Source organism: Arachis ipaensis, chromosome B8 (assembly GCF_059453495.1).
Source record: "Arachis ipaensis isolate K30076 ecotype BB chromosome B8, ASM5945349v1, whole genome shotgun sequence".
NCBI classification, from domain to species: Eukaryota; Viridiplantae; Streptophyta; class Magnoliopsida; order Fabales; family Fabaceae; genus Arachis; species Arachis ipaensis.
The window spans coordinates 88,006,333-88,026,303 of record NC_142443.1 but is presented as its reverse complement, the minus strand read 5'-3'; the positions used below and the strand labels follow the sequence as shown (position 1 = coordinate 88,026,303).

General features: G+C 39.9%; 1 non-coding gene across 1 annotated transcript; it reads right to left on the bottom strand.

Annotated features, from left to right (window-relative positions):
- Positions 1-19,619: 19,619 nt before the first annotated feature.
- On the bottom strand, positions 19,620-19,723 carry LOC148548745 (small nucleolar RNA R71). The gene has a single exon (XR_015898598.1). It is a non-coding gene; the product is annotated as a small nucleolar RNA R71 (small nucleolar RNA).
- Between the last annotated feature and the right edge of the window lie 248 nt (positions 19,724-19,971).

Sequence of the window (19,971 nt, the reverse complement as noted above, 5' to 3'; positions counted from 1 at the left end):
TCAGAATGGACCATCCTGGATATATTCTATGATGGTTTATCTGAGCTATCAAAGATGTCACTGGACACTTCTGCAGGTGGATCCATTCACCTGAAGAAAACGCCTGCAGAAGCTCAAGAACTCATTGACATGGTTGCTAATAACCAGTTCATGTACACTTCTGAAAGGAATCCTGCGAATAATGGGACGCCTATGAAGAAAGGAGTTCTTGAGGTTGATACTCTGAATGCCATATTGGCTCAGAATAAAATATTGACTCAGCAAGTCAATATGATCTCTCAGAGTCTGCATGGAATGCAAGCTGCATCCAACAGTACTCAAGAGGCATCTTCTGAAGAAGAAGCTTATGATCCTGAGAACCCTGCAATAGCAGAGGTAAATTACTTAGGTGAACCTTATGGAAACACCTATAACTCAACATGGAGAAATCATCCAAATTTCTCATGGAAGGATCAAAAGCCCCAACAAGGCTTTAATAATGGTGGAAGAAACAGGTTTAGCAATAGCAAGCCTTTTCCATCATCAACTCACCAACAGACAGAGAACTCTGAACAAAATGCTTCTAAGTTAGCAAATCTAGTCTCTGATCTATCTAAGGCCACTGTAAGTTTCATGAATGAAACAAGGTCTTCCATTAGAAATTTGGAAGCACAAGTGGGCCAGCTGAGTAAAAGGATCACTGAAATCCCTCCTAGTACTCTCCCAAGCAATACAGAAGAGAATCCAAAAGGAGAGTGCAAGGCCATTGACATAAGCGCCATGGCCGAACCTGTGAGGAGAGGAGAGGACGTGAATCCCAAGGAGGAAGACCTCCTGGGACGTCCAGTGGTCAATAAGGAGCTTCCCTCTGAGGAACCAAAGGACTCTGGGGCTCAGCTAGAGACTATAGAGATTCCATTGAACCTCCTTATGCCCTTCATGAGCTCTGATGAGTATTCCTCTTCTGAAGAGAATGAGGATGTTACTGAAGAGCAAACTGCCAAGTTTCTTGGTGCAATCATGAAGCTGAATGCCAAATTATTTGGCATTGATACTTGGGAAGTTGAACCTCCCTTGTTCATCAATGAACTAAGTGATCTGGATCAACTGACATTGCCTCAGAAGAGACAGGATCCTGGAAAGTTCATAATACCCTGTACCATAGGCACCATGATCTTTAAGGCTCTGTGTGACCTTGGTTCAGGAATAAACCTCATGCCCCTCTCTGTAATAGAGAAACTGGGAATCTATGGGGTGCAAGCTGCTAAATTCTCATTAGAGATGGCAGACAGCTCTAGAAAACAGGCTTATGGACAAGTAGAGGACGTGTTAGTAAAGGTTGAAGGCCTTTACATCCCTGCTGATTTCATAGTCCTGGTTACTGGAAAGGAAGAGGATGAATCCATCATCCTAGGAAGACCTTTCCTGGCCACAGCAAGAGCTGTGATTGATGTTGACAGAGGTGAAATATTCCTTCAATGGAATGAGAACTCCCTTGTGTTTAAAACTCAAGGATCTCCCTCTGCAACCATGGGGAGGAAGCAGAAAAAGCTTCTCTCCAAGCAGAGTCAACCAGAGCCCCCACAGTCAAACTCTAAGTTTGGTGTTGGGAGGCCACAACCAAACTCTAAGTTTGGTGTTGAACTCCCATATCCAAACTCTAAGTTTGGTGTTGGAGAGTCTCAACAAAGCTCTGCACATCTGTGAGGCTCCATGAGAGCCCACTGTCAAGCTATTGACATTAAAGAAGCGCTTGTTGGGAGGCAACCCAATGTTTATCTAATTCTTATTTTTATTGTTTTTCATGTTTTCTTAGGTTCATGATCATGTGGAGTCACAAAATAAATAAAAAAAATTCAAAAACGGAATCAAAAACAGCAGAAGAAAAATCACACCCTGGAGGAGCATCTGTCTGGCGTTCAAACGCCAGAACAGAGCATAGTTCTGGCGCTGAACGCCCAGAATGGGAGCATCCTGGCGCTGAACGCCCAGAACAAGCATGGTTCTGGCGTTCAACGCCAGAAATGGCAGCAAATGGGCGTTGAACGCCCAAAATGGGCACCAACCTGGCGCTGAACGCCCAGAGTTGTGTGCAAGGGCATTTTGCATGCCTAAATTGGTGCAGGGATGTAAATGCCTTGACACCTCAAGATCTGTGGTCCTCACAGGATCACCTCAGGATCTGTGGACCCCACAGGATCCCCACCCACCTCCACTCACTCTCTTCTCTCTTCTCAATCATCCTCTATTCCCAATAAACACTCTTCCCTAATTAACCCTTTACCACTCACATCCAAACACCCACTTTCCTTCAAAATTCAACATCTCTCTCCCACCCAATCCCACCCATATGGCCGAATACCACTCCCATCCATCTCCTCCATATCTTCTTCTTATTCTTCTATTCTTTCTTCTTTTGCTCGAGGACGAGCAACATTCTAAGTTTGGTGTGGTAAAAAGCATAGCTTTTTTGTTTTTTCCATAACCATTGATGGCACCTAAGGCCAGAGAAGCCTCTAGAAAGAGGAAAGGGAAGAAAAAAGCTTCCATCAAGGGTCTATAGCTCAGTGGTAGAACATTTGACTGCAAATCAAGAGATCCTTGAGATACCTCAGGGGATACATTTTCTTCCACACAATTATTGGAAGCAACTAAGGGCGGAACATCAAGAGCACTCCATCATCCTTCATGAAATCAGAGAAGATCTAAAAGCAATGAAGGAGGAGCAGCAAAGACAAGGAAGAGACATAGAAGAGCTCAAGGACATCACTAAGGTGGACTCATTCCTTGTTCTTATTTCTTCTGTTTTTCGTTTTCTATGTTGTGTGCTTATCCATGTTTGTGTCTTCATTACATGATCATTAGTAGTTAGTAACTATGTCTTAAAGTTATGAATGTCCTATGAATCCATCACCTCTCTTAAATGAAAAAAATGTTTTAAATCAAAAGAACAAGAAGTACATGAGTTTTGAATTTATCCTTGAACTTAGTTTAATTATATTGATGTGGTGACAATGCTTCTTGTTTTCTGAATGTATGCTTGAACAGTGCATATGTCTTTTGAAGTTGTTGTTTAAGAATGTTAAATATGTTGGCTCTTGAAAGAATGATGACTAGGAGACATGTTATTTGATAATCTGAAAAATCATAAAAATGATTCTTGAAGCAAGAAAAAGCAGCAAAGAACAAAGCTTGCAGAAAAAAAAAATAGGCGAAAAAAAAAATAATAATAATAGAAAGAAAAAAAAAAGAGAAAAAGCAAGCAGAAAAAGCCAAAGCTCTTAAAACCAAGAGGCAAGAGCAAAAAGCCAATAACCCTTAAAACCAAAAGGCAAGGGAAATAAAAAGGATCCCAAGGCTTTGAGCATCAGTGGATAGGAGGGCCTAAAGGAATAAAATCCTGGTCTAAGCGGCTAAACCAAGCTATCCCTAACCATGTGCTTGTGGCGTGTAGGTGTCAAGTGAAAACTTGAGACTGAGCGGTTAAAGTCAAGGTCCAAAGCAAAAAAAAAAGAGTGTGCTTAAGAACCCTGGACACCTCTAATTGGGGACTCTAGCAAAGCTGAGTCACAATCTGAAAAGGTTCACCCAATTATGTGTCTGTGGCATTTATGTATCCGGTGGTAATACTGGAAAACAAAGTGCTTAGGGCCACGGCCAAGACTCATAAAGAAGCTGTGTTCAAGAATCATCATACTGAACTAGGAGAGTCAATAACACTATTCGAAATCTGAAGTTCCTATAGATGTCAATCATTCTGATCCTCAACGGATAAAGTGAGATGCCAAAACTATTCAAGAGGCAAAAAGCTATAAGTCCCGCTCATATGATTGAAGCTCTGTTTCATTGATAGTTTGGAATTTATAGTATATTCTATTCTTTTTATCCTATTTTGATTTTCAGTTGCTTGGGGACAAGCAACAATTTAAGTTTGGTGTTGTGATGAGCGGATAATTTATACGCTTTTTGACATTGTTTTTAGTATGTTTTTAGTAGGATCTAGTTACTTTTAGGGATGTTTTTTAATAGATTTTGTGTTAAAATCACATTTCTGGACTTTACTATGAGTTTGTGTGTTTTTCTGTGATTTCAGGTATTTTCTGGCTGAAATTGAGGGACTTGAGCAAAAATCAGATTCAGAGGTTGAAAAAGGACTGCTGATGCTGTTGGATTCTGACCTCCCTGCACTCAAAGTGGATTTACTGGAGCTACAGAACTCGAAATGGCGCGCTTCCAATTGCGTTGGAAAGTAGACATCCAGGGCTTTCCAGCAATATATAATAGTCCATACTTTAGCCAAGAATTGACGACGTAAACTGGCGTTCAACGCCAGCTTTCTACCCAAATCTGGCGTCCAGCGCCAGAAAAGGATCCAAAACCAGAGTTGAACGCCCAAACTGGCACAGAAACTGGCGTTCAACTCCACAAATGGCCTCTGCACGTGCAACACTCAGGCTCAGCCCAAACACACACCAAGTGGGCCCAGGAAGTGGATTTATGCATCAATTACTTACTCATGTAAACCCTAGTGACTAGTTTATTATAAATAGGACCTTTTACTATTGTATTAGGCATCTTTGGACGACTGGTTCTTAGATCAGAGGGGCTGGCCATCTCGGCCATGCCTGGACCTTCACTTATGTATTTTCAAACGGTAGAGTTTCTACACTCCATAGATTAAGGTGTGGAGCTCTGCTGTTCCTCAGAGATTAATGCAAAGTACTACTGTTTTCTGTTCAATTCTTCTTATTTCGCTTCTAAGATATCCATTCGCACCCAAGAACGTGATGAAGGTGATGATTATGTGTGACGCTCATCATCCTTCTCCCTTATGAACGCGTGCCTGACAAACACTTCTGTTCTACATGAATTAAAGCTAGAATGAATATCTCTTAGATCTCCTAACCAGAATCTTCGTGGCGTAAGCTAGAATGATGGCGGTATTCAAGAGAATCCGGAAGGTCTAAACCTTGTCTGTGGTATTCTGAGTAGGAGTCAATGATTGAATGACTGTGACGAGCTTCAAACTCGCGAGTGCTGGGCGTTAGTGACAGACGCAAAAGGAGGGTGAATCCTATTCCAGCATGATCGGGAACCGACAGATGAATAGCCGTGCCGTGACAGGGTGCGTGAGCATATTATTCACTGAGAGGAGGGGATGTAGCCACTGACAACGGTGATGCCCTTGCATAAAGCCAGCCATGGAAAGGAGTAAGACTGATTGGATGAAGGTAGCAGGAAAGCAGAGGTTCAGAGGAACGAAAAGCATCTCCATTCGCTTATCTGAAATTCCTACCAATGAATTACATAAGTATCTCTATCCCTATTCTACTATTTATTATTCGAAAACTCCATGATTATTTTATATCCGCCTGACTGAGATTTACAAGGTGACCATAGCTTGCTTCATACCAACAATCTCCGTGGGATTCGACCCTTACTCACGTAAGGTATTACTTGGACGACCCAGTGCACTTGCTGGTTAGTTGTATCGAAGTTGTGACAATTATGAATTAAGATCAAGGCACCAAGCTTTGGAGCCATTACCAGGGATTGTTCGAGCCTGGACATCACAATTTCGTGCACCAGTGAAACTGGACGCTAGCTCCTTGTCTGCTCCTGGCGTCTGAACGCCAGAACTGTGCCCATTTTGGGTGTTCAGCACCAGATCTTGCCCATTTTGGGCGTTCAACGCCAGATCCTTGCCCATTTCTGGCGTTGAACGCCAGTCCTGAGCATGGTCTGGGCGTTCAGCGCCAGCCTTCCACCAATTTTCTGGCGTTTCAGTTCCAGAATTACTTTTCCCTGGGCTCTTACTGTCCTCAGGTGAATTTTGGGTGGTTTGCTTATTTCTTAGCTTTTTGCTGCCTTGAGGTGGGGTATTTAATGTTTTCCCACTTCATAGTTGAACTGCTTGGCATTCTTCTGCTATTTGCCTTGACAGCTGCTGCTTTGTTTGCTTAAACTGTTCATCCATATGTATATTAGCCATCCTTGTCTCTTGTAACCTGTCTTTAAATTCGGGTAGCTGCTTTGTTAGAAAGTCCAATTGCTGATTGAATTCAGCAGCTTGTTTCACAAGACTGAGTTCAGCAGTTACTGTTTTAACCTCTTCATTCATGGAAGGGTTGCTGCTTAGGTACAGATGCTGATTCCTGGCAACTGTATCAATGAGCTCTTGAGCCTCTTCAATTGTCTTTATCATGTGGATAGATCCACCAGTTGAGTAATCTAAAGACATCTGAGCTCCTTCTGCAAGCCCGTAGTAGAAGATGTCTAACTGAACCCACTCTGAAAACATTTCAAAGGGACATTTTCGTAGCATCTCTCTGTATCTCTCCCAGACATCATAAAGAGATTCATTATCTCCTTGTTTAAAGCCTTGGATGTCCAGCCTTAGCTGTGTCATCCTTTTTGGAGGGAAATATTGATTCAGGAATTTTTCTATCAGTTGTTTCCATGTCTTTATGCTGGCCTTAGGTTGGTTATTTAACCACCTCTTAGCTTGATCTTTTACAGCAAATGGAAACAGTAATAGTCTGTAGACATTCTGATCTATTTCCTTATCATGTACTGTGTCAGCAATTTGTAAAAATTATGCCAGAAACTCTGTAGGTTCTTCCTGTGGAAGACCGAAATACTGGCAGCTTTGCTGTACCATGATAATAAGCTGAGGATTCAACTCAAAGCTACTGACTCCAATGGAGGGTATGCAGATACTACTCCCATATGAAGCAGTAGAGGGGTTAGAATATGACCCCAGAGTCCTCCTGGACTGTTCATTTCCACTTAGGTCCATGATGGAGAAAGGGGAGATGATGTAAAATAGAGAAAATATTTGTATTTATTTATTTATTAATTTATTTCGAAAATAAAATAAATCAAAATAAAATAAATAAAAATGAGTAAAAGATTTTCGAAAAAGTGAGGAGAGAGAAAGTGGTTAGGAGATTTTGAAAAAGATATGATGATTTTTGAAAAAGGTTTTAAATTTTGAAATAAAAATCTGAATTTTTAAAGGAGAGAGAAAAACAATAAGACACACAGGATTTAAAATTTTTAGATTTGAGGTTTCTTATTTTCGAAAATTTTGGGGGGGAAAAAAAACACCAAGGAACACCAAACTTAAAATTTTTAGAAAACCAAAATAAATTTTCGAAAAACACAGAAAAATCAACAAGAAAACACCAAACTTAAAGTTTGGCACAGGATTTAATAGAAAAATTATTTTTTTGAAAAAGATTTTTAAAAAGAAAATAAGGATTCTAAGATTCTAACACAACAATAAAAAGAGACTCTAAACAAAAAGAGAATTTTTTTCCTAATCTAAGCAACAAAATAAACCGTTAGTTGTCCAAACTCGAACAATCGCCGGCAACGGCACCAAAAACTTGGTGCACAAATTGTGAATCACACTTTTCACAACTCGTACCACTGACCAGCAAGTGCACTGGGTCGTCCAAGTAATACCTCACGTGAGTAAGGGTCGAATCCCACGGAGATTGTTAGTTTGAAGCAATAGTTATCTTGTAAATCTTAGTCAGAAAGTCAATTATGTTTATCAGTTGAATTGCAAATAAACGAGAGAGCATGGATTAAAGGTTACTTGTTATGCAGTAATGGAGAATATGTTGGAGTTTTGGAGATGCTTTGTCTTCTGAATCTCTGCTTTCCTCTGTCTTCTTGTTCACGCACGCACGTCCTCCTATGGCAAGCTGTGTGTTGGTGGATCACCATTGTCAATGGCTACCTTCCATCCTTCCAGTGAAAACTACGCTCACGCGCTCTGTCACAGCACGGCTAATCACCGGTTGGTTCTCGATCCGGTTGGAATAGAATCCCTTGATTCCTTTGCGTTTGTCTCTAAAGCCCAGCCTTCAGGAGTTTGAAGCTCGTCACAGTCATTCAATCCTTGAATCCTACTCGGAATACCACAGACTAGGTTTAGACTTTCCGGATTCTCATGAATGCCGCCATCTATTCTAGCTTATACTACGAAGATTCTGATTAAGAGATCTAAGAGATACTCATTCAATCTAATATAGAACGGAGGTGGTTGTCAGGCACACGTCCATGGGTTGAGAATGGTGATGAGTGTCACAGATCATCACCTTCATCACAGTTAAGCGCGAATGAACATCTTAGATAGGAACAGGCGTGTTTGAATAGAACACAGAAATACTTGCATTAATTCATCGAGACACAGCAGAGCTCCTCACCCCCAACAATGGAGTTTAGAGACTCATGCCGTCAAAGAGTACAAAGTTCAGATCTAAAATGTCATGAGATACAAAATAAGTCCCTAAAAGTTGTTTAAATACTAAACTAGTAGCCTAGGTTTACAAAAAATGAGTAAACTATGATGGATGATGCAGAGATCCACTTCTGGGGCCCACTTGGTGTGTGCTGGGCTGAGATTTAAGCAATTCACGTGCACAGGCCATTTGTGGAGTTGACCGCCAGTTTTTGTGCCAGTTTGGGCGTTCAACTCCAGCTTTTGATCCTTTTCTGGCACTGGACGCCAGAATTGGGCAGAGAACAGGCGTTGAACGCCAGTTTACGTCGTCTATACTTATGCAAAGTATGGACTATTATATATTGCTGGAAAGCCCTCGATGTCTACTTTCCAGCGCAATTGGAAGCATGCTCCAGAAAATCCACTTTGAGTGCAGGGAGGTCAGAATCCAACAGCATCAGCAGTCCTTTTTCAGCCTGAATCAGATTTTTGCTCAGCTCCTTCAATTTCAACCAGAAAAATACCTGAAATTACAGAAAAACACACAACTCATAGTAAAGTCCAGAAATATGAATTTTTCCTAAAAACTAATGGAAATAAACTAAAAACTAACTAGATCATACTCAAAACTATATGAAATTAACCCCAAAAAGCGTATGAAATATCCGCTCATCAACCACGATGAAGATCGAGATATACATCTTAGAGATAGATCAAATACAGATCAAAGAAGAAACAGAAATACTTTTATTAATTCATAGGACTCAATAGGGCTCTTCCCCTCAACTTAGGAGGTTTAGAAACTCATACTGAAAGTAAAAACATAAAGTAAACGTGTATGATGCTCTCCAGCATTGAAGAGTCTGAAAAAAGAGGTCCGAATTACATGAACATAATCCCTTAAATAATAAACAGATGACTAGTAAGGGTAAAACAGTCTATCTAGTGCTAAAATCTACTTCTGCGGCACACTTGGTGAGTGTTTGGGCTGAGTTTGATGAGATCCACGTGCTTAGGCTTCCTTGGGCGTTGAACTCCAGTCCTGGCACATTTTTGGGCGTTGGACTCCAGCTTGGAATCCCTTTCTGGCGCTGGACGTGATGCCAGGACATCTTAGGCTAGTTTCACTAGCCTTTTTCTTTGTTTTTAATAGGTTTTATGCACTTTCTTGAGCTATAAGTAAGAAATTGGGTTAGAAATTTATGTATGCCTAGATTCATTCAACCATGGTTAATTTGATGCAATTTCATGAGAATTATGCTATAATTACTTGTGTGATAAAAATGATGAGAATTCTCATGACCTTAGCAAGGCTTTGATGCATGTATTGGTGGATGATAGGTGAAGGAAAGCATGGAAGGAAGTTGAAGAAGGAACATCGAAAGGATGAACAAGAAGCAACGTTAGTGGCGAAGTTGGACCACCAACACTGCCTTAAACGTTGAGAAGGGAGCAGAGCAAGATTCTGCATTATTTGCTGGTGCCCACGTTGGAGGGAACATTGGCAATCCAACATTACCCCCAACGTTGTGAATAAATGAGCTTTTTGGAAATTTTGAAAATCTGTAGCGACGCGCATGCGTGCTGTACGCATACGCGTGGATTGGAAATTCTGACAATCCATGCGCACGCGCAGCTGACGTGTACGCATGGATGGGTAACATTGGACCCCAAATGCTACCTCCAACGTTGGTAGTCAACGTGCGCAACTGTGATCCCAAAATTCTGAATTTGAAAAAGCACAATGACGCGCACGCATCTGTGGCGCATACGCGCGGGCTTAACTTTTGAGAATCCACGCGCACGCACACACATGGATAAGCCAACGTTGGAGGGAACGTTGGCAGTCCAATGCTGAGGCCAACGTTCTTCTAAATGTTTTTAAAACTGGAAATTGGATTTTTGCATCCACGCGCACGCGTGGATGTGCATTCTGACTCCAAGGGCGCAAACGCGCAAGGCACACGTACGCGTGGGTAGAAGAATGTTGGCACTCCAACGTTGAGCCAAACGCTAATGACAGCAAGTAGAGCAGATTTTTAAGAGAGGTGTTTGAGTCAACGTTGGCCATCAAACGTGGACTCTAACGTGAGCAGCAGACTTTGGCAATTCAAACAGATCTCTTCTCAACAGCAAGGAAAGCTAATTGGAGCAACTTCAACCCAATTTAATCAAGGCCAAAAGCCCAATTCAGAGATTGAAGATCAAGAAAAGAAAGTGTATAAATAGCTTAGAATTTAAGGTAGTTAGGGACTTTTGGAACTTTAGAGGGGCGGAGGGATATTGACACTCTGCCAATTTTACTTTTCTGCAAATCTTTGAATTCTGCAATGTATCTTTCAATTCCATTTTTTTTGAGAGCTATGAACAACTAAACCCCTTTCATTGGGTTAGGGAGCTCCATTATAATTCAATGGATCAATAGTAGTTTTCATCTTCTTCTTCTTTCTTTTCTCTTGATTTTTGTTAGAAAGCTTTCGATCTTAATTCAATTAGATAGTTGTCTTGACAGAGAAGCTATCTATAATTGGAATTCTTTGGATCCTTGAGAGAGGGATGAAGAATTCATGCTAGAATTGCTTTCTCACATTGGATTAGATTGGGGGTTGGATGGATATTGTGACATTTAATACTACCAATACTTTGATCTATGAATTTGTGTGGTATAGTCAGTGACCGAACTTCAACTCTTCCCTTGAGCAATTAAATCAAGACATTGGGCAATTGTTCATGCTTAGAGAAATTGGTAAGCCAAGACATTGGGATCCAATCATCTAAGATTGCCAAGCAATGTCAATGAATGCATTGATTGAGGAAGAGATGAAAATGATTTGATCCGGAGAATTCAATATCTCCTGAAACCCAATGAATCCCCATCTCTGATCTACCCATTCTATTTATTTTCTGCTCTTTAATTTCATGCTCAATTTCCCCATTCCCATTTAATTTCATGCAATTTAGGCTTCTGTCATTTAATTTCTCACACTTTAATTTTGTCATTTAATTTCTTGCAATTTAAGTTTCTCGCCAAATCTTAACCTAATTTTGATTTCGCTCAACTAGCATAATTCTCCAATTAACATTGATCAACCAACCAATCCCTGTGGGATTCGACCTTACTCTACAATGAGTTTTTACTTGACGACAATCCGGTGCACTTGCTGGTAGGAAATTGTTGAGAGACAGTTTTCGAGTGAATTAAGTTTATGGCACCGTTGCCAGGGATTGGTTTTGTATTGACAATTACTAAATTGGAGGATAACTTGATTGAGTAGTTTTCTTTTCTTTTGATTAATTGAATTTTAATTTCAGTTGTTCATTTTCGTTCTCTGCAATTTTTAGTTGTTCCTCTTTAATTTTTCTTTATTTCTTTACTTTCCAGCAGAACTAATCCACTAACTCATTAACTATTTGATAAATTGCTCTAACCAACCTAATTATACTCTGTTTTAGTAGACTCTACACTTGTTGTTTCTTGTACTTGTTCGTTGTATGACAGGTAGAAGAGAGGTCTCAACCTCTTTTGACAGTGAACAGGAGAGAACCTTCTTGAGATTAAGGAGGGAAGCAAGAGGAAAAAGGGCTGTTGGTGCAGAACAAGAGGAGGAAGACTTGGATATAACCATAGAGGATGATATGGAAAACCATCATGAAGGAGAGGTGAACAATCATGCCAAAAGGGGTGCAGCCAACCTTGCTAGACAAGAGAGGAGAGTTCTAGGCTCCTACTCAATCCAAACCCAGGAAACTGTGGTAGCAGCATTCAAAAGCCAACTCTCCATGCCAATAATTTTGAATTGAAACCACAGCTCATCACACTGGTTTAAAACAATTGTTCTTTTGCAGGAAGCGCTAATGGTGGCAGAAATTGACCAGTTAAGAAATTAATAAACGAAATGTGTTGCAAGTACAGTTCTTAACCTGTTAAAACCCGCTTCTCAATTTAAAAGGGTTGTCACAAAAATTAGAATTAAAAATACTGGGAGTATAAGTCCCAGGTCGTTGATGCGGGCAGAAATTAGCGAATTAAAAATTGTTAAAATTTATACGTTGCAAGTATAGTTCTTAATTCGCTAGAAATCCGCCTATCAATTTAGAAAGATGTCACAGAAAATTGAAATTAAGATACTGGGAGGATGAATCCCAGGTCGTCTCCCAACGAGTTGCAGAAAAGTGTGCTATTTTATTAATCAGAGGTTTTCAAAAAAGGTTGAATTGAGCAAACAGGAAATTAAATTGGTGAATTTGAATAGCGTAAATAAAAGCCTTGACTAGGAATTGATTAGTTGGAATCCCTATTATTGTTGGAATGCTCTCAGGATTAATTGACAATTGAAGGTTGTCCTGTTTAGTTATCCTTCACTAGGTAAAGGAAAGTCAAACAAGTTGGAATGTTGCGTCCGTTCACAAGTTGCAATCCACTTAATTAAAAGGGATTGGTTTTAGTGATTAGGAGGCAATCCAACCATAAACCCAATTACAATTTTTCTTTCAAGCCTTCCAACTCAAGGGTTCCTTTCAATCAATTCCCCATCAAGTTAGGGAACTACTCGCTCATTGTGAATGTAAAATTCATAGCATATAAAAAGGAATTAAAGGAAGACATTGTAAATAAAAATTGAAATAGTCAATTAAAAATAAAGGTGATCCTTGTATTAAATAATCCTAAAAATATTCCAATGGTAAAATTAACAAAGCAAAGAACATGGAAGAGTGAAGCCAAGTAAAGAAAACGAACTAGAATGACGAAGTCTTGATGAGGTAATAACTCTTCTCAGTGTTCCAATGCCAAAAAAGTAAGTGAAAATTAAATCCTAAGAATTATGAATGTGTAGAGAGAAAACCTAGAGGAGGAGTAAAACTAGATCTAAAAACTAAAACTGTGTAGAATGAATGTTGTCTCTGATTTCTGCATGTTCTCTGGCTCTAGTCTGCTGTTCTGGGCCGAAAATTGGGTCAAAATAGGGTCCAAAATCGCCCCCAGCGATTCTGCAAATTATGCAGATCGCGCATGCCACGCAATCGCGTTGCTCATGCGGATGCGTCATTCGCGTTTTGCTTCACCACGCGGGCGCGTCGTCCACGCCTCTGCATCGCTCGTGCTTTTCCATTTCGCGCGGTCGCGTGATCTATACGGCCGTGTCACTGCAATTTGATCTTCTTCGCGCGGTCGGGTCGTCCGTGCGGCCGCGTCGCTTCTCGCTGGTCATCTCCTCAATTTCTTGTGTTCCTTCCATTTTTGCTGGCTTCCTTTCCAATCTCCAACTCATTCTTGCCCTATAAAGCCTGAAACTCTTAACACACAGATCATGGCATCGAATGGAATAAAGGAGAAGTAAAATGTATAATTAAAAGTCTCTAGGAAGCAGTTTTCACTCATGTAATGATTTCAAGAAGGAAATATAAATACATGCTATTTTAATGAATAAGCGGGTCAGGATCATGATAAAACCACATAATTAAACACAATATAAACCATAAAATAGTGGTTTATCAACCTCCCCACATTTAAACATTAGCATGTCCTCTTGCTCAATTGAAGGAGATAAAATAAACAAGTATGAACATGCAGAAACTCATGCAATGCAATGCAATCCTATATAAATGAATACAACTATATGATTCTTGCCCACTTGATCGAAAGTAAATAAGCTCTTCAAAATAATTACAAATCAAATTCCACTAATTCTATCATTATACAGTAAGACAGACAAAGGTGCAAGAGGATAGCTCATGAAAGCAGGGAACATGGAAATTCAAGCATTGAACCCTCACTGATGATGTATGTACGCTCTAATCTCTCTAGTGTATAAGGTAATCACTCTATCCTTCTCTAATCGTGCTCTCTAACTTTTGTTCTTCTCTTAACCAATCAACAACAGTTAATATACCAATGCAAACATCATGAGGTCTTTTCAAGGTTGTAATGGGGCCAAGGTAGGTGGGGATACATGTATGGTCAAGTGAGCTTATAAATTGAATCTTTAATTAACCCAAGCTTCAACCCAACCTATATAACTTGCATAACCTTAGAATTCATACCTAGCTACCCAGAATTCCCCTTTTACATTCCATACCCATGTATCAACTTTTTATTTTAATTTTTATCATATGTGCATTGATCTTTGAATTCTCAATTCAGCATTGGGGTAATTTTGTCCCTTTATTCATTTATTTATTAATTTTTTTTTTGTTAAATAGAAGCAAAAATAAACATAGCTTATCAATGTACATAGATTTTTAATTCTTATAGTTTCACATGAGTAGGTATCCAAATTTCCATTAAATTATCATGACACATTCCCTTAATAACTTTTGTTCCCACAATTTCCCATATTTAACTAGCACACATAATTCTATCTTAAGCTAACCAAAGATTCAATTTGGGATATACAATTATTTTTCCGCTTAAGGCTAGTAATGTGGTGAAATTTAGAACAAATGGGATTTAAATGCTCAAAGTGGTTAACAAAGGTAATTGAAAAGGGTAGGCTTAATTTGGATAAGTGAGTTTAAACAAAAGATGGCCTCAATCATATGCAAGCATACAAATATAATAAATATTGGACATATAAGATAAAACAAAATACAGATTACAATCATAGAGAAGTAAACACACAAGAATAAAATAATTATGGTTAAATAACGTAACCATGCATAAAGGCTCAAATCTTTACAGGTTGTGTGTTCTTTAGCTAAAACATCATGTTCCAAATACAACTTCAAGCACATTTATCATAAAAATGTGAAAAATTAGTGAAATTTTGTTCCAAAGATAGAGTCTTAGAAGAAACTTATTGTCTTTTCAATCAAGTAGAGCATACATGCAACTAACCTATTACTATGCAATTTATCCTATTCTATAAAAGAAAGATGAACTAACTAAAATATCCTAATTTATTGGTGCTAGGGAAGAGAAATTACCTCCGAAAGTCAGGTACTGACCGACCTCCCCACACTTAAGGCTTTGCACCGTCCTCGGTGCCATCTGTCAGGAACAGGGGTGGGCTGGTAGTAGTATCTCCACAGTCGGGACCATCATGGCTCCCTGTGCTGGTAAAGGAAGTGGAGTCCAGGGTGTCTGAGTCCTTGAAGTGTCCCTTGAGTAGCTCCTTGAGGTGTTTGAATCGGTACTCGTTACGGCGCTCTCTTAACTTCGCTTTATGTTCTTGCCAATCCAATCTTTTGATTATCTGCTGGAGCAGTTCATCTATTGTAGGTGCTTGTGGTGTTGAAGAAGGGATATCTTCAACCGGAGCAGTGGGAAGGCTTGTAGTGGCTGCTGGAAGTCTGAGGTACTTCCCATTGGGGACATACTGATCATCCCGTGGAAGCATGGCTTTGGTGTCTCCAGCTCTGTAGGAAACTCCGGCTGCTGAGACAAGATCTGAGACCAAGGCGGAAAAAGGTAAGTTGCCCGCAATTTGTACGTGTCCCATGACATTCCGGATATGTCTTGGTAGATTCAGAGGCTGGTCTGTAAGGATGCACCATAGTAGAACGCCCATGTCTGCAGTGAAGGAGGACTCGTGAGTGCTCAGAAAGACGTAATGGGACATGATCTTTGCCCATACGCGAGCCTCCAAGGTAAGTGCTGAAGCTGATATTCCCTTAGGGCGGGTACAATGGTATCCGTAGATCCAACGGCTGCCAGGTAGTGCGATAACTCTGAGTACAACTTCCCAGTCAAATTGGTACATCTGGCGCTTGAGTGCAGCTTCTTGAAAAGCGTCCAATTCTTCTGGAATAGGGGGAAGACTCAAAGCTTGTTGAATAGCCTCTTCTGTAATGGGGACTTGCTTCTGACGGACAAAGACAGACTGCAGGGTAGGCAGGTAGAAGTTAGAGTAGAACTCGACTACCCAAGAAAGATTGACCTGCTTCTGTTGTCTCTGTAGGAAACCCCATTGTCTTCGTTCAATTTGTAGCTCAATAAAAGTAGCAATATTGGGCGGGAGGATAAGAAGGTGTTCATTGTTGTAACTCCTTTCAGCTAGGATGGGGAACATATGCTCACAGTAGCGATTGAAAAATCACGCAGCGTCCTTTGCTTGAAAGGCTTTCTCCTTTTCATCAACCTTTATGATCCTCTTAACTCTTTTTGTGGAGGGCTTGACTGCAGTTGAAGAAGGCTTTGCCACTAGTGCTCTTTTAGTTCTTCTCCTTGCTGGAGGTTTGGGAGTAGCTTTCTCTTTTCCTTTCTTGGTGGCCATCCTGAAAAGGGAAGAGAGAGTAAATTAAATTCAAGGAGATATATAGCAATGAAGAGAACAAAAAAGGATGGTTGTAAATGCACATTAAAAGGTAAATTATGTCAACACACGCTCATGAGTACATGTGAAAGATCATTAATGGAAAATAGTTAGTGCATATGATGACAAGTTGATGCCAAGGCATCTTAGGCTAGTTTCACTAGCATTTTTCTGTTAGTTTTAGTTGTTTTATGCATTTTCTTGAGCTTAAAGTAACCAAGAATGGTTAAATGAATAACAAAGCAATGAACCATCCAAACAGTATGATTTTGATGCAAATTCCATGCGTTTTTAGTTATATTACTTGAATGCTATGAATGGAAGATTTCTCATGAAATTTTGCAAGACTTTGATGCAATTGTTTGGATGATTTCAGGGAAGAAGAGGCTAGGCAAGGAAGCAACAAAATCAATAAAGGAAGCTTGAATATCACATGTGGAGTTTAAGTTCCAGTTTAAGCTTAAACTGGAGCTTAAACGCCAGAATCATGAAGGCTAAGAAATGCTGGAACTGGCGTTTAACCTCCAGTTTAACCTTAAACTGGAAGTTAAACGCCAGAATGAGAATTTCACCAAGGGAGCATTTCCACGTTTAAGCTCCAGTTTAACCTTAAACTGGAGCTTAAACGTGTTCGACACAATTCTCACCAGGAAGCATTTCCACGTTTAACCTCCAGTTTAACCTTAAACTGGAGGTTAAACGCCAGAAGTAAGAAAGGCACCAGGAGCATTTCCACGTTTAAGCTCCAGTTTAACCTTAAACTGGAGCTTAAACGTGTTTGACTATTTCTCTCCTCTAGGGTTGCTTTCTCATTTCCACGTTTAAGCTTCAGTTTAACCTTAAACTGAAGCTTAAACGTGTTCGACCCAATTGCTCCTCCAGGGTTGCTTTCTTCATTTCCACGTTTAAGCTTCAGTTTAACCTTAAACTGAAGCTTAAACGTGTTCGACATTTCACACTCCTGGGTTGCTTTCTTCCATTTCCACGTTTAAGTTTCAGTCTAACCTTAAACTGAAACTTAAACTTCAACTTAAACGCCACTTTTTGAAAGGGGTTTCTGGGCCAAATATATTGAAGTTTAAGTTAGCATTTGAGCACAAACATTAACTTGAACGTATTATGGTATGAAACCCAATTGAATATCATGGTTTATGGGATTGGGCCTGAAGAATTGATGAGTCTGGAGCTTTAATTTGTTGAGTCTTGTGTCATTACTTGTTTATCACTAAGTTTGCTCAATGAATGTTACAGAATTGGATCACAGCCTCATCAGAATTATGGACCATAAACCCAAAGCAAAAGGAATTCAGGGAAAGGCCTCAAAGCCCAAGAAACACAACAGAAGCTCAATTTAGAAAGTGTATAAATAGGATAGAATTTAAGTTAGAGGGAGTTTTTTTGGATACACAGAGAACTTTGGATCATTTTCCTTTAGTTTTGTAATTGAATTCAGAGCTATGACTCACTAAACCCCTTTCATTGGGTTAGGGAGCTCTATTGTAATTCAATGAATCAATAATAGTTTTATCTTCTTCTTCAATCTTTTCTCTTGAATTTTGTTAGAAAGCTTCTCGATCTAATTCCATTGGGTAGTTGTCTTGGGAAAGAAACTACCCATAATTGGAATCCTTCGGAACCTTGGGAAAGGAATGGAGGATTCATGCTAGAGAAGCTTTCTCACAGTGAATTGGATTGGGGTTTGGATGGATATTGTGACATGTAATCCTACCAAATTGTGGTTCATGAAACTGTGTGGTATAATCAGTGATCGAGCATCATCTCTTCTTATGAACATTTAAACCAAGGGATTGGGAATTTGTTTGTTTTTAGAGAGAATTGGTGAGCCAAGGGATTGGGATCCAATCATATAAGATTGCCAAGCAAAATTCAATGAATGCATTGGTTGAGGAAGGGATAAAAGTTGTTTTGATTCGGAGATCTCAATATCTCCTAACACCCAATGAACTCCCATTTCTGATCTACCACTTTCTCTTTACATTCTGCAATTAAATTCATGCAATCACCCCCATCCCTTTTAATTTCAGCAATTTAGCTTCTCGCTCTTTAATTCATGCAATTTTACATTCCGCAATTCTCATCTAAATCTTGATTCCGCTCAACTAGAACATACTTCTAATCCGAATTGCTCACTCAACCAATCCTTGTGGGATTCGACCTCACTCTATTGTGAGTTTTTACTTGACGATAACCGGTGCACTTGCCGGAAGGAATTTTGCCGATCGTGCAATTTCCTAAATCGTAGCATAACAAGTTTATGCGCATCAAGTTTATGGCACCGTTGCCGGGGATTGGTTTTCGATTGACAATTCTCAAATTGGAAGTTAACTAGATTGAGCATTTTTCTTGCTTTGTTAATTCAGTTCAAGTTACTTGTTGAATTTTAATTTCTGCACTCTGTTACATGCTTTCTTTCTTTATGCCTTTAAATTCAAGCAACTAACTCACTGACTCACTAACTATTTGAATTAATTCCTCAACTGCTCTAACCATACTCTTCCATTAACCAAGAGTATTTCACTTGTTTGGTGCCTGTGCTGTGTTCTTGTATGACAGGTAGGAGAGGAGAGACATCAACTCCTCCATATACCGAACCAGAGAGGACCCTTCATAGACTTAGAAGGGAAGCAAGAGGGAAGAGAGTACTGAGAGAAGAGGAATCTGAAGGAGAATCTGAGGACAATTTTGAGGAAGCTTTAGATCTCAACATGGATAGAGAAGTTCACAACCATGAGAGGGCTGATGGAAACAATGCCATTCCTGAGAGGAGGGTTCTTGGTTCATACATAAACCCAACCTCTGGGAATTGTGGTAGCAGCATTCAGAAACCACCCATTCAGGCCAACAATTTTGAACTCAAACCACAGCTAATATCACTTGTGGAGGATCATTGTTCATTTGGTGGGAGTGCCAATGAAGATCCAAACCAACATCTCACAAAATTCCTGAGAATTTGCGATACTGTGAAGTCCAATGGAGTCCAGGAAGATACCTATAAACTGCTCTTGTTCCCATTTTCACTTAGGGACAAGGCAGCTAAGTGGCTGGAATCATTCCCAAGGGGGAGCCTAACAACCTGGGATGAGGTGGAGAGCAAGTTTCTGGCACGTTTCTACCCCCCACAAAAGGTCAATAGGCTTCGATCTGAGGTTCAGACTTTTAGACAACAAGATGGTGAAACTCTCTACGAGGCATGGGAGAGGTTCAAGGATTTGACAAGGAAATGCCCACCAGACATGTTCCATGACTGGGTGCAATTGCATATTTTCTATGATGGACTTTCTTATGAATCAAGGAAGGCTGTAGACCATTCATCAGGAGGTTCATTGAACAGGAAAAAGACTGTGGAAGAAGCCATTGAAGTGATTGAGACAGTGGCTGAGAATGAGTACTACTATGCTTCAGAGAGACACAACACTAAGGGAATCATGGAGCTGAGCCATGTTGATACAATTTTAGCCCAAAACAAGGTGTTTGCCAAGCAAC